Below are 12203 nucleotides of genomic sequence, written 5' to 3'. Positions count from 1 at the left end.
CAGTCACGAAATGTCCCTAGAATAGAAAATAATCTGCGAATTATGTATACAATTTTAAACAGTTTAAAAACGGTAAGTGTTAGTAGTAATTGTCCGTATTAACCGAACTTAATGTTCAATGTTGATGTGTTATTTTTATTGTTGCCTTAATTATTATGCACTTTTATTTCAATTTCGTGTGAGCTCTGCTGAGATTTGACAAAATACTTTTAAAAATAAAACGAGAAAAGCGATGAATCATTTTATTATGATTATTTTATAGCATTCTGGAAATGTTTTAAAATAAAATAATTAACATTTTTTTACTATCATTTGGTTTTACTGGCGTGAATATGACTAAAAAAACATTTTTTACATGTTTTAGCTCTCTAACTTTACAAAAATCATCGGAATTGAATAATTCTAGAAATGCGGATGGTTCACAGTAAACAATGTTATCAAAAACAACCAATGATTGAACATAAGCTCTGCAAATGCCGAGACTTCTATATTCCTTCATAAAAATAATTCCTCAACTCCGTATCTTTAAACAAGAATTATAGCTTTTGAAAATGAGATTTTTAGATTTAAAAAATAATTAGCCGACAAAATATGCTGTTTTATTGGCATCACTCTGCATTTCGTGTTTGTCTAGTAAAGGTTTTGGGCTGAAATAATTCTGATTATAGGAAATTTATGTGAATTTATTACAATCCAATTTTAAGAATTAACTCGACCGACGAATAAAACGGTTCTTGGTACAATGTATTCTACTTATGAAGATGCGAAACAGATGGAATTGTCTATTCAGTCTGTCGGGAACATTTGTAGTGATTAAAGTTAGTAACTCTCAACTAATCCTACAATTATTTTGTACTGCACTAGTTGATCTGCACACATTTTGCAGTATTGTAAAGAAACATTTTCATATCCCATGCTTTTCCAACTAAAAGTTTTTTTACTGAGTACAATTCACAATGCAGTAGACGGTACGTAATTCATATTATCGCTTCTGTCCTCTATGGATTTGATTCCACCACGGTGTTACTAGTGATTTGATTCGAGTACTGCGAATCATATTTAATACAGAAAAATACGGAGCAGCATCATGACACTGCATGCTTTGTGGATATCGCCATATTATGAATATGTCGGCTAATCAGAACAACACCGATAGAATGGTTATTTAGATTTCGTATTTTCCATATAGAGCGATGAATTCCAATGAATACATTATTACATGGAATCATTGTGACTAATCAACAGTTGAACACGTATTTGTCCCTACGTACCTATAATGTATCGATCTCCTGAGATGTTAAATATAGTGTTTTATGTATAACCTGTTTATATTTAAATTAAAAAATATTTGATCGGATATTAATATTGATGAACAAAACTCGTCGATTTTACCAAGTCTAATAGGTATCTACCATTTATTTCAGTCTTCTTATTTGATTTAACACAAGCATGTAGCACAATTTTTTTTAAAAAAAATCTACTAAATGGTGTATTTTGTGAAGATGAACATTTATTTTTTATTGTTATTGGTTTGGCCATGTAGAGCGAATGATCGGTGAAAGAACAATGAATGCAGGAAATGATGAAGACCAATATTTAAAGGTGAACATGTAAGAAGTCGGAATAATCGTCGCGCGTGCATGAGAAGTTGTGAGTGATACGGCGCACATAGGAGTATTTCCAGGCGAAAAGCGGGCGAAAGTAAAAAATATTTAAATCGTTAATTACAAAAAATCATAATTTGATTACGAAGTCCACTAAAATCATGGCATGGAATCGTCACCTACAACCCTCTCTCTTACCATCTCTGCATGACACGTTAGTTGTAACCCGAGCATTGTGGCGATCGTACACGCCGTCAGTTTTTATTTTTTATTCAGAGCGTTACGTAACATATTGTCTTTCGTTTAGGTTTTGTTGTTTCACTATTTTTTTTATAGAATAAGATACTAAAGGTGCATTTTAAAAAAAGTGTATTTTTTAGTTTTTTTATAGTATAGTTATATTCTATGTTTTTATAATAAAAATCCAAAAAATAGTCAGTATTTTTTTTGTTTTTTTTTGAAACCTGTTAAATTTGTTTATTTGCTGGGCTGTGCTGGGCAACCAAACCCTTACCAGAAATAAATATAGGTCTTACTTGTACTGGATTAGTAAAAAAACCTTCCGCATGTTTCCGCTTTTTCGAAAAAAAAACAAAAAATAAAAAGGTCTATCAAAAAAATAACAATTTTCGTGACATTATTATTCTTCTTTTGTTAAAAGAGATAGACAAGAGAATAGAAAACATGAGAACGATGACAAAAAATCGCATGTTTGACATAATGCAAAGATGAAGTATTTAGAAAAAAAAATTATAAAACGTACAAAATGTCGTAGTGAAAATCTTTTGATTCTGAGGCGTTAATTACAAAATTATAGATACGATTTTACAAAAAAAGTAGGCAGCTGTAACTTATAAGAAAGATCGTTTGATAGAAAAAAAGAAATAGCTTTCGAATTGTGTTTCATTGCTTACCAATAAATTAGTTAAATTTGGCCGAACCACAAAAGATTTCCCGGAAATTTATGCGAAAGTAGAAAGCGACGAAAATCGAAAGATTTGACGGAAAATGTTTCAACTGATAAATTGAGCTATGCAACCGTTATGAGTTAACAATCTGCCGGGCACAGTGAGGTTTCAAAACTATTCAAAGATATCACAATTACTTCAATACGGGCATCCAAGTATAAAAAAAAATATTTACTCTGCAAACCAAAAATTTGCACACAAACTCACCCCATCTGAAGCTTTAGGAATATTTGTAGAGGCTGATTTAACCAAAAAACAATAAGAAATCATTCAAGGTACTAATAAATAAATATTAAAGGGTTTTAAGACATTCCCTGTAAAAGAACTAGAAGAACTTGATTTGCTTACGAAATAGGGTTGTGACGGATCCAAACAACAACAGTTCAAACAAAAATTCCAGAATAATACAGACAGTGACGCTAGTATTTTTCAAAGCTCACTAGTCTCTACAAGACTCCAAACAACTGTTAATGACAAAAAAGTAGTAGTTTCGAAGAACACTTGCTTTTCTACGGCAAGATAAATTTACTCTTGCCCAAATCAGCAGATGAAGATAGTGGAGAAAAAGATTCTAAAACTGAAAATTCAACCAATTCTGTTTTTTTTTTATTGATTTTAAGTCGAATTTCTAATTAATATTTTAGTTAAGTATCTTGTGTGCTCATACAAATTAAATAAATACCAAAATTAAACTTCAAAATTACCTATTTTTTGTTTACTTAAATTATGAAACCCAAGTACATAATTAACTCTTTAAAGTATGTTATATTTGCGTTTAGTGTAGAGAATGAATAAAAAACAATTTAATTATTTATTTTTATATCACATTTTATAATTTTATAACATATTATGCCATAAAACCTCAATAAATTATTTCGCGCACTTTTTGACTGGTAATACTCCTCTGTGCGGCGTTCTCTCTGCCTACCCCTACGCAGAAACGGCGTGATGGGGTGTTTGAATAATTTGTGTGCTTATATGGCTTGGAATCGGATTATTTTTATCTATTTTTCTGATCCGTTTTCCTCAATAATTGAGAAGTTATTTTGAAAACTATTTAATAAGAACAAACATTTAATAAAATTATTTTAATATTAATTATCTGTAAAAAAAGAAAAGCGTTTTCGGGCGTTTTCTAGTTGATGAAAATGTGTTAAGCCTCAGGTTTTTTGACTTTACAACAATCAGCAAACGGCGAAATTGAATTGTTTCAAAACATGAATAAACCGGGTTGCGGTCCCTTGGTAGTATTGCGGACTCGCGGACTAAAGGTCAGACATTCAAATCTCACTCTACCGCAACTCGATTTCCGCTTTATCCAGCTTAAGTTATTTTCGATTTTTAGGAAATGGTTTGAAAATTTAAATATTTGAGAAACGAATAAGAGCTCGAGTATTTTTCTATTTCTGCAATCAATTTCTTTTCATGTTTCCAACCGTGTCACCAGAAGTCAAAATCTATTTATAAAATCTTCTAAAAGCAACTTTGGTTTTTATGCTCCAAAGTCCAGAATGTGTAGATAAGTCGATTCATCACACGACTTGGAATTCTTTGGGATAGATCTTCCGGCTTCTCGTAGATTTCTTCGCGACTAAACAGTGTGGGATGAAGTTGGATTGGCATGGTTTAGCTCGAAGTCTTAGGTCTTTCATTTTTATGAATATATTGTATCCAATTATTGTTTTGCCCTTGTTTGTCTTTGCTAAATAGTTTTATGTTCTTTTTGTTCAGTTTCTTGCATTTATGTTTCTTCATGTAGGGGAGAACCACCACGAAGAGAACATTTTTTATCTCTTTGCTTTAAATTCTAAATCAATACACTGTTTCAAAAACTAAGTATGAAGTTTTGTAAAGTATTAATTCCTTCTATAATTTCTAAAGTGAATTTTAAATTCTCTTGTTAGATTCTAGGTTATGGATAATTTTATAGAACTTGGGAAATGTTCACTTCAAGGGATAGTGTACAATAAAGAGAACACCGGTTCCCATTAAGAGAACAGCCACACACGTTCATCGGAATGCGGAATTATATTTGACTATCTTTACTTCATTCGACACGTTCTGGAAATAAATGACAATTTAATGAAAATGCAACTTTATAAAAGGAAATATTCATTATGAAAATTAATGAGAACATGTTACAAAATATGCATCTGGCTTAAAAAACATTTATGACAAAAAAAGTTAAATTTGCCCATTGACACTATTGACTGCAAATTTTATACTGAAGGCATTCTTTTCATTTTTTATAATAATCTTCATTGCAAATATGGTATAAAGTGTTGCCAGTTTTATCAGGGGCGCAATCTATTAGAGTTTGAAGGGTAAGGGAAGAATCTGATGAATCGTCGTGTACAGAAATTTGTCTATTTTATGACGTAGATTTTTAATATTTTTGCCGTTCTGCGCCGTATTATCATTTTTTACCATAAGTCCGATTGTCTGTTTTCCTTTATTTGGTTTTTTCTCTTTTTTTCAATATTTTTCTTGATCAACTTATCTTTTTCTGGTGTTTCCGCAATAGTCGACTTTCTTTTTTGTGTTCCTCCCTTTTTCGTATTTTTCTTAGTGGTGCTTTCGGGTATGGTCTAATTATATGAGGAGAAATTATTCCGAGTTGTTTATGACTCTCAGAACTGTTCGATGGTTGAGGTTCAAATAATTGTTCAGTTTCAACACGAAAATTATCTGTCATGCTGGAAGTCAGCACTGATTCTCATTGATTCTTATCTGGAAGCCGAATTGTGATGTCACACACCGAAGACTTCTGGGTTATGATATTCGAAATTCTCCCTGGCTTTTTGTGCTGCTTTGATCGTTTAATAACTTTCCACAATAATGTTGTTGCTAACTTGTCTCCTTAGCAACACTGAGAATGCCTCTATTGCATCTTTGAATTCGTCGTCCGTCTTACGCTTTATTTTCGGCATGGCTCAAGATCTAAAAAGATGTATGATTGGGTAAATCCTTTGTGATTGATAATTTAAAATAATATCATTAAATAAACAAAACACACATAAATCACCATGAAGAGAACACTAAACCTATAAAGAGAACGTTCTCTTCATAGGATTGCGGCGTGTTCTCTTCATGGAATTAGGCCTTATTTTCGAAAAACATTGAAATTATCGAGATGGATTTAATATTATTCAATGTAACCTTACCACATAAATACTATATAATCACGTAACACTACAGGTAAACCCGTTTTACTCCACGCTTACTATTAAAATGTCAGAAAATGGGGAAAATTCCCAGTTTATTTTTTTTACCTCGCGTGTAAAACTCTCTCGTCCACTGTCCGAAGCACACTGAATGGACATGCGGCTAACTTAACGCGCGATGTTGTTTCACCACTGTGATCACATGATCACATGATGGGCCGTGGGGTGTCGCTAGGTTTATTGCAACTGTTCTCTTCATGGTGGTTCTCCCCTAACTGTTATAATTGGCTTAGGCCGTATATATAATAAATAAATAATAAAAAAAAGAATGCATATTATACAATCTGTAAAATGATGCTTAAGCAAGCCAAAAACAAGTCATCAACCTAATGAATGCCCAAATTTTCTAGTTAAAGGTTCCTTTTTTTTCAACCTTTTTTTTGTGTACAAAAAAGTGAAAGATGTTGCTTAATAAAACAATAAACCGGCCAATATACGAATCATAATATGTGAATAAATACATTTTTAAAACGGTTCCATTCTGCCAAAATGCATCCAATAAATCGTACGAATTAAGTAAGAGATCGTTTTCTCATGGCGTGTAAAACCATTCTCAGAGCGTCATTTGATATTTAACAAAGCGCGAGCACTTCCGTGATCTATTAATGACCAATGGATTCAGTCATAATGAAATAATAATAAAATGCCCAGCGGTAACAAAATGACCCAATGGAAACAGAACCGCAGCGCGGGAATACCAAAGTAAACACAGTTATTATATAAAACATTATTAATGTTCAAATCAAACACTGATTTGAGTTTACTATTAACGATAAGTCACTAATTAAACTTAATAGACTAAAACCAGTAATTTATTTTTAACAATATGACACGAAGTTCTGCATAATAAACGTCAACTCAATAAATAAAACATGTAAGTTTGTGAATGAAAATTATGTGGCTTGGGTAAAAAACGACCAATGTCGTACATCCTAACATTACAGGAGAATAATTTAACGGCTATTTTGCTACTACTACTACTACTACCATCTCGCCATTTCCCCGTAGGGGAAGGCAGAGAGAATGGACCGCCACACACGTCTATCTTGGCATACATTCCGAGCTTCTTCCACATTCATACATCTTGTCATACATGCCCTTCGGTTCTTTCTGCTTTTGACATGACCAGACTTAAGATTTTGGTTTATCTGATCATGCCACGCCTTTCTTGGTCGTCCTCGTCTCACGTTGCCGTTCATTTTCGCCATATAAACTTGTTTTAGCATTCTTTCGTCGTCCATTCGTTCTACGTGACCAAACCATCTCAGAGACCCTTTCTTAATCTTATCAATTATCCTTGACTCAGGTTTACACTCTCGCCTGATTTCATCATTTGTCATACATTGATTTCCCACACATTTGTTTAAGAGATCGCATTCCAACCGCGTTCACTCGGCTTTCCTCCTTCCTCTGCCAGTTCAATGTTTCACTTCCATACATAAGTGTTGGGACTAAAAATCCGCTGTGCACTGCCAGTTTAGCTATTTTGCGATGTTATAATAAATTGTTTGAGGTGTTTGACTATCATCAATAAAAAAAACCCTCTCACTTACGAGTGTGTATATAAAATTGTTGAATATGTATATTTTTTAATCAACCATGTATGTTTTAGTCAGCGCGTTTGCCTACCACGCTAGAGGTCTCGGGTTCGATTTCCGACATGGTTGATATGAAATATTTATTTAATATTATTATCAAAAACAAAGTATGAAAACAAATTATTTATTATTTTTGTAAAATAAATTTTAGAATTCGCAAGGGATAATAAATAAATTTCAACTAAAAAATAATTAAAAAAGTTAATTGTAATACACCATATACGAGTAATAAAAAGACGAGAGATAATCTTAATAATAAGTGTATTTCAGAACCCTTTTTTTCCTGGGTTTCTATGTACAAAACATCCCTGTTAATTTAAATGATCAAAAAAGTTTACTATAAAAAATAGGCAAAAAGCTCACACAGTTAATACTTTGAAATCGAAAATTGGTTCATTTCGTTAATTGGTTTACTTTACCCGGGGGGAAATTACAAAGGCTATCTTCATCGGTACACACCGAGACGGGTTGTTTAACGTCTGTACTATCTCTATCTACCTCGGTATTCTTTACTGATTTTTAACCTCTGACGTCATATGGTCGAATTCAACCAATAAATGACGCCGAAAATTTACTCCCCGTTTCTTACTTGATTAAAACCAAAAATGGTTTCCATTATTATTTTTAATAGACTTCTGTGATAAAAAGTGGCCAATTCAAAGTGATTACAAACATAAATGTATCCAAATTAAAGAAAAAATACCTGCTTGAGCCTGATTTTCATATGAGTTTTGACAATTACCAAGTCGCTTAACTTTCATCTGTATTTATCTACCGAGGTATTACATAGCCGGTTCTTTTGACATCACGACACCATTTTCATCATCTTCCAGGGTGTACCGTGGAAGACAGTAAAAATGGCTACTGAATTTGTTTTTTGTAGTGGTAATGTTGTAACGGCTAGATGCTCTTAAACGTTAATAGGGCAGGATCTAGCCACTGCAACTTTATATTCAGATTAAAAACTGTCAGTTATGTCAGAATTTAATTATACTTCAAAATTTACTTATTTCTCTTAAGTTTTTTTAAAAGGCCTTTAAGATAAAAAAAAACTAGCATCCCCAGAACGATTAAAAAAATTAATTGAAATTATAGCGAAAATCGCTATTTGGAGCAAAATTTTTGAAACTTTTAATTTGTAGATATGTGTACCGTAAGGTACTAGACTTGTCAATACATACCGATGTACCTACCTAAATACTTGAAGAAATACAAGAATACGTGTCTCCTTGGTACATATCGATGTACCTATCCAAAACTTGAAGATAGAGCGTCGGTAGTGTATCTTCGTAATCGCTGGTGAAAATTTATCTTTAATTATGACGTCATGGTGTAGCTATGATGTCCTAAATTTCCGATTGTAATTGCGGCCCAGGGCAGATTACAATGGAAAGATGAAAGAGTTATCTTCAATTATCTTTAAAGTAAAATTAAATCTGCTGTACGAAAATCTGCATATTTGTATTAAAAAAAATAAGTATCTTCGTCGTTACCCTAAAATTTAACACGTTTATTCATCTTTAATTATGATTATTCAAGTTTTCATTAAGTTATTATAGACAATTGAGTTCAATTTCATTACATATTTTAACTCCTTTGAGCCTAACAAATAACAAAAGGGGATGTTTGTGAAACACGGGACTATTATCTCAGCAGGTAGGGGTAGGGTGACCGACTAGCCGGCATACGGATAGTATATATGCTTGAGGGTGGTTGAATGACAAAAAGCATTTCAATCGATAAAGCTGTGTACAAATGCATTTACATGTTGACGTAGTAAGTCCCGATGAAGAGACGGGTGCGTCTTAAAACCGGCAGACTATAACTCATTTACATTATCTTTTTTACTTCAAGGTTTTGATTCACCCCTTTAACTTTAAAAAATATGGATATTCGAAAATAAGTACAATAGTTCTCAACTGTTCGCCCTCTTCTAGAATATGCCTCCGTGGTCTGGTCTCCATTCTATGTCAATCGCATAAATCACATTGAATCAGTCCAACATCGCTTGCTTCGAAAAATAGCGTGGATGCTCAGACTAGAGAGAGATAATTATTCTTATGCTGAAATAGAGTCAATGTTAAATATTTCTAGTCTACAAAAACGTAGAACTAATATTGACTCCATATATATGTTCGGCATACTAAATGGTATAATCGATGTTCCATCATTACTGGGACAAGTAAAATTCAATATTCCGACTCGTAGATTGAGAAACAATGAAGTACTGTTCATCGATTAGCATAGAACAAACTATGGCCTAAATTCTCCAATGACCCGTCTTTGTCGTATTGTTAACTCAAGACAAGATCTGGACTTTTTTGGTTTAGGTTTACAACGATTTAAACGAGCACTTAGTAAATAGTCCAGATCTTGTCTCGATGTCCCTTATGTTTGTCAATGCTTCTTTTTTTTTTTTAATGTTTTAAACTATTCTTTTATTGTAATATTTAAACCTTATAAATTGTATACATGGACAATGTCCGTTAATAAATAAATAAATAAATAGTGAATGTTACACGGCGGGCAATTTTGCGGGACCAGCCAATAAATAACAAGTCTTAAGCCCAGCAAATGCTTATAGTATAGTAATACTCTTATTCCTCAATAAATATTTGTGATCATAAAAAACAGGAATCGAGTTGTGTTAGAGCAGGGTTCAAACCTCAGACCTATGATCTGCAAGGCCGCGGCTTTGCGAATTATACTATATCCTTTTTCTACGCTTGTGTATCATTTATCTGAGTGACGATGATGACGTGATCGATATCTTTATATTTTTACATTATCATTTATAAATACTTATGTTTTTTATCAATTTGTCGGTAGTTTTAATTAGTTTTTCCAATTTTTATTATACAATACAATAGTCTTTTTAGTATTTTTAATATCATCAAATATCGTTCAATCACTTATTTCTGTTTGTTGTGCACCTGTCAACCAAAAAAGGCCGTGTAAAAAAGCTACATTGTTTGTTCCTTTTTCTAGTTTAAAAAAAATCCACCTTCACAGAGTTTATATGTACTCGTAATATGGCTTAAATTTTAGCCTTGTGAATATTTTACCACTAGTTTGTTTTAAGTGAAATATTCTTTCTTTTTTGGGCTATTTTATTCTTTTTTATTTGGTATTTATTATAACTTTGTTTTTCATTATTCAGCTAATTGAATTTTTTTTTTCTTAAGATTATTTTTGTCAAATGTTATTTTTATGTTTTATGCAAAAAAATGTGAACAAATAAAATAAGAAAATAAAAATTATTTGCATGTCCAGTAAATTGGTTAAGGTTTTTTACCCGAACAACGCCTACCGACAGATTTAATATTCAAATATAAAATTTTATTATGGACTTACTGTAATAATATGGAACGTTATTTTGCGAATTATGACATTTTAAATTTACAAGCGCAAAACAAATCAATACACGTCATAATATCATAGTTGACGGTAAGGTTGTTTGTTATTCACATACATAAATATTTAAAACACAGTTCTTCCATCTTCCATTACCTTCGAAACCCGTTTAGTTTATTTCATTTTTAAGACACCCTAATTTAAATTTACAAACATTTTTTTATTTATAATTATCCTATTATAGTCTCAAATTATCAATATGAATAATTTACTTAATTTATATTGACATTTGGCGATCAAGAATAACGGTTTTAGAGTCACTAGTATTAACGATTTTAAATTAGAAAATAGCGAAGCCTATAAGGAAAAAAACAATATCATTAAATTACAGGTAATAGACCCAAAACTCACAATATATGCAATTTACAGGCAACCTGGAAAAAATCAAATAAAAGACTACATCGACTACCTCGACCGAACACTAAATAGTCACGGAACTGAAAAAAACATCACTATCGGAGACCTTAACATTAATTTACTAGACACACATAACGACGTTAAAGCTTACATAAATATGCTTAAAAGCAAAAACCTAAAAATTATCAGCCGAAAAACTGACAAAGAATACACCAGAAAAAACCAACGAGGACAAAATTCAATAATAGATCATGTAATAACAAATATAAAACCAAAAGAGAAAATAGAAGTTTACCTTACCGACACCCCACTAAGTGACCACAGACAAATAGACATACAATTGAAAATACCACCAAACAATCCCAAAAAAAGCCTACAAAAGTATGCCTCTAAAAAAATTGACTATGCAAAACTTAAAGAAAACATAACAAAAATAACAAATCATCTCAACATTGAAAGTTTTAAGGAACTACAAGAAATAATTCAAGAAGAAACGAGACAAAACACAAAAATCCCATTAAAAACTATACAACTTCAACTAAAGAAGGCTGGATGACAAAATAAAAACAAGAAACCAACTGAATAAAAAAATGCAAAACTTTCCATCATTTACCCAACAATTTAAAATTCTGCAAGCAGAAGTAAGAAACAACATAAAAAGAACCAAAAAAAAACACTTTGCTAGTCGCATAAAAGAAACTAGTGGGAACAGTTACAAAATATGGAAAGAAATTAAAAACATTACCCATGAAAATAATACTAAAAAAACTAACATATCTAAATTAAAAAAAGAAAATGGTGAAGAGACTCAGAATGCAAAAGAAATAGCCGATATAATAAACAACTATTACACAAACATCGGAAAAGAACTAGCAAGCGCTATAGTAAATCAAAATACAACCAAAACAAATTTTAGAAAAATAGAATATGACGCAGAAATTTACTTAAGATATACGAGCAACAAAGAAATCAGCAAAATAATACAACAACATCACCTGGCCATGACGAAATAAAAGTTGTTACAGTCAAAAAAATAAA

Source organism: Micrasema longulum, unplaced genomic scaffold, assembly GCF_059751315.1.
Source record: "Micrasema longulum isolate JH-2025_06_02 unplaced genomic scaffold, ASM5975131v1 h1tg000097l, whole genome shotgun sequence".
Taxonomy (NCBI): domain Eukaryota; kingdom Metazoa; phylum Arthropoda; class Insecta; order Trichoptera; family Brachycentridae; genus Micrasema; species Micrasema longulum.
Note: the sequence above shows the minus strand (reverse complement) of the source record.